We start from the raw sequence: 4,100 nt of genomic DNA, 5'->3' as shown, positions 1-4,100 counted from the left end.
AGTGCTTAGAACATATAAACGAAGGGAAAACACTATAAGCGATACAAATGAACAATACCATGACGGGTAGTGCGAGCTACGACCTAAATACAAAATAACCACATTGGTACCATGAAGATTACATCCAAAATACGTATACCCACAGGAAACAGCACCACACACACACACACACACACACACCAAGCTTTCGTTCTGTTTCGTCTTGAGAAGTTGACGGAACTTGGACGCCTGCCTGTCTTTGTGTTTCCTGTGTGTTTGTTTGGACAGATGCCGAGTGAAGGGTCGAACACCCTTAAATACTCGTGTTTACATTGGAAGTTGAAATGAAGGACCTGAGTTGCCAGTTGGTCCACTTTTTTTTGCTGAGTCGGCACGGGCATTTGAAGCCCTAATCGGAGCCATCACAAACGTTATATATGTATATGTATATATCTATATTGGAAAGGATCACAATTTTGCGCGTGATCAAGATGTTCCTGAATCCACGGGGAAAATGAAACACGAAAAGTTCCCAAGTGCACTTTCGTGTAATAATCACATCATCAGGGGAGATACAAGAGAGAAATATAACAGTCAGTTGATATACATCGAAGAGACGAAGCTAGGACGCCATTTGGTAAACATGTGATTGTCCAAAACATACAACAAGCGTTCATAAACTTATCATTTTACAAATTTTATCAACAATAAAGTTATCTAATTTGTATAGACCATCACTAATATTAAGATTATAATTCTTTGTGTTTTTAGTAATAGAAGATTCAATGATATTTCTCTTGGTAATAGAGTTAGAGTTAACAACTGGGCGTTACTCCAGTCAATACAATGATCATAGTTTTTAACATGATTAAACAAGGCATTTGATTCTTGTCCCGTTCTTATACTATATTTATGTTGCTTAAATCTAACAGAAAGATCCTTACCAGGTTACCTTTTAGAATATTTATTTGATGTCTTGGATGATATTCATTTACGTATTTCTAAGTCTAATTTCATTGAACTGATAAAATTGTGTACAAAAGACTGTGTATTTAAATTTAATGGAGATTATTATGCTCAAAAATTTGGTATGGCAATGGGTAACCCTCTTTCACCTGTACTAAGTAATCTTTATATGGAATTTTTTGAAACAAAATTACTAAAGGATATCTTACCTTCTAATGCAGTTTGGTTTAGGTATGTAAATGATGTTCTTTGTGTTTGGCCAACAAATGAAAATTTACAAATATTTCTCCCCTTACTTAACAATTTAGTACCTTCCATCAAATTTACTGTAGAAAATGAAAATAATGGTATGTTACCATTTTTAGATTGCATGATCCATAGACAAGGAAACAAGTTTAAGTTTAGCATATACTGAAAACCTACCAATGTATGCTCATATATCGATTATTACTTATCTCAACATGACAGAGTTAAATTATCATCATTTCAATCTATGTTCCTTAGGGCATTACGTATTTGCAGTCCAGAGTTTATTGATGATGAGTTTGAGAAGATATATTCTATTTGATCTAAATTAAAGTACCCTAGATCTTTCATTGATAAACCCCTTAAGTTAGCAATGAAATCATTTTATAGAGTTGAGCCCAAACCTCCCATTGACATCAAGAATCTTTTAGTTCTCCCTTTTGATAATAGTTTCACTTTGCTTCCCATGTTGCTTAAATCCTTTGATGTAAATGTTGCCTTTAGCAACAGTAATACTATAAAGAATATCTTAATCAGGAATTCACCAGAAAATTCTCTTGGATGCATCTATAAAGCGCCTTGTGGAAATTGTGATAAGGTTATGTTAGTCAGACTGGTAAGGATCTTTTTGTTAGACTTAAGCAACATAAATATAGTATAAGAACGGGACAAGAATCAAATGCCTTGTTTAATCATGTTAAAAACTATGATCATTGTATTGACTGGAGTAACGCCATCTCAGTTATTAACTCTAACTCTATTACCAAGAGAAATATCATTGAATCTTCTATTATTAAATACACAAAGAATTATAATCTTAATATTAGTGATGGTCTATACAAATTAGATAACTTTATTGTTGATAAAATTTGTAAAATGATAAGTTTATGAACGCTCGTTGTATGCTTTGGACAATCACATGTATACCAAATGGCGTCCTAGCTTCGTCTCTTCGATGTATATCAACTGACTGTTATGTTTCTCTCTTGTGTCTCCCCTGATGATGTGATTATTACACGAAAGAGCACTTGGAAACTGTTCGTGTTTCATTTTCCCCGTGGACTCATAGGAATATATATATATATATATATATATATATATATATATATATATATATATATATATATATATATATATATGAGTGAGAAAGAGAGGTACACATTTTATCGACCAACCCTTAGGGTTGGTTGAACAGCTGGGTTGACTGTGGGCCGACTGCCGCAACTAGGATTCGAACCCATGTGCTCGACCCGGGCTGTCTGTGAATGCGTCACGGTGAGGAGCGCTAACCATTCCACCACGGCGTACCGGATGGTATAATATACACGGGTGATAGATGTCAAAGGATGTGAATGACCTGATAGATGATCACAGATGTGGTTCAGTATGCCTCTAGATAAACAACATCTTCATGAAAGCAGTTCCTCCATCCCACAGCTGACTACACTACCAGGCGTGAGGTGCGTGGGCGGGGATTGGCAAGGTGCCCGCTGTGCTGCGCTGCGCTCCAGGACCAAACATGCAGGACTCTGTCTTCCTACAACAATGTAAACATCCTGTGGATAGGTTGAAAGTGACTCCCATATATAAAGGAGGAAGCAGGAACGCTGGGAACAGACTCTCATCCAGTAGCACAAGTGCGACCTTATGGCTTCATGGAACCATCTCTCATAACCCAGAGCGGCTTAGCATGTCTTCAAGATGGGAATGTGATATGTACTTCCCACGTCATTGATCATGACGATAAGGTTGAGCGCAGGAGAACGAACACAATGGTAATGCTATGTGCGTGAACCTAGCGAAAGCTTTTCTTGAATGTCATAGCACACACAGTAGGCGAGTAAAGTCAGAATTACTGGAAAAGTGAGGAAATGGATGAACAGGTTCGTAATTAAAACGTCACAACTCGTCATTTGACATCAGAAAATTCCATTACATCTGTTGGAGAAGAAGCTGTGCCCGGAAGGAACTGTTAGTTCGACGTCTACTGGTTCTCCTCCCGATATTTGACACAAAAACAGACGGCATAGTTTCCTGTCATTCGCTGCAGATGATAGCCAAATGCCTATGAAAATCACTCAGTAGCAAGTTGTGGGCCTGTGTTAATAACATGGTCTTTGATGGACACAAGTCTCTCTACTCCGGATATGAGGAATTAGAAAAAGATTGCAGAGTATTGGGCAGAAAGGAACATTTTACTGGGGGGGCGCAGTGTGTAAGATCTCCTGGTACTCTAACTAGACCTAACTTTGAGCGAGACGTAACAGGGCAACAGTTGCCTCTTCGAAAAGGATGACAGGCTGGGATACTGCGGACCTTCAAGACAAGTGAGGTACGACCGTCTCTGACGCTCTCCAGGACACTTGAAATCTGCAGTTTGCTTACAACGGACTTTTTGCAACTCACGATGACATTATTCAAAATCTACTTTACGTAGAACAGTGAAAACACTATAGTGCGCTGACTGTAGACGTACTCTACGCCTGGACAGCTGTGGAAACCGTGGTTACCAGTAGTTCCCATGGTGCAGGACAGGCTTGGTGAACTGAAACATTACCAGTCATGTTGAAAGCTGCAGTTATATTACAGTAAGAGAAAACAAGATGAATATTCGGGTCCAAAAATGTTTCATACAATACTTGTGGCGAGTAGAACATTACTCAGGAGTGGAGACTTTCAAAGAATCAGGACAGATGGCTATATATCATGAGCTACTCTGGCCGGAATATGTTGATTACTTTACCCTGCTGTCACTTGCCCTCCAACAGCATGGTCCCAGACCCAACTGTTGGAGCAGAAGACCTCCCAAGCCATTGTAAGGTAAGGTAAGGTGCCAGATCCAGCTGTAGGGGTAGACCTCCCAAACCATCGTAAGGTATACGTAAGGTAAGATAAGGTGCCAGACCCAG

Source organism: Panulirus ornatus, chromosome 37, assembly GCF_036320965.1.
Source record: "Panulirus ornatus isolate Po-2019 chromosome 37, ASM3632096v1, whole genome shotgun sequence".
Classification (NCBI taxonomy): domain Eukaryota; kingdom Metazoa; phylum Arthropoda; class Malacostraca; order Decapoda; family Palinuridae; genus Panulirus; species Panulirus ornatus.
Note: the sequence above shows the minus strand (reverse complement) of the source record.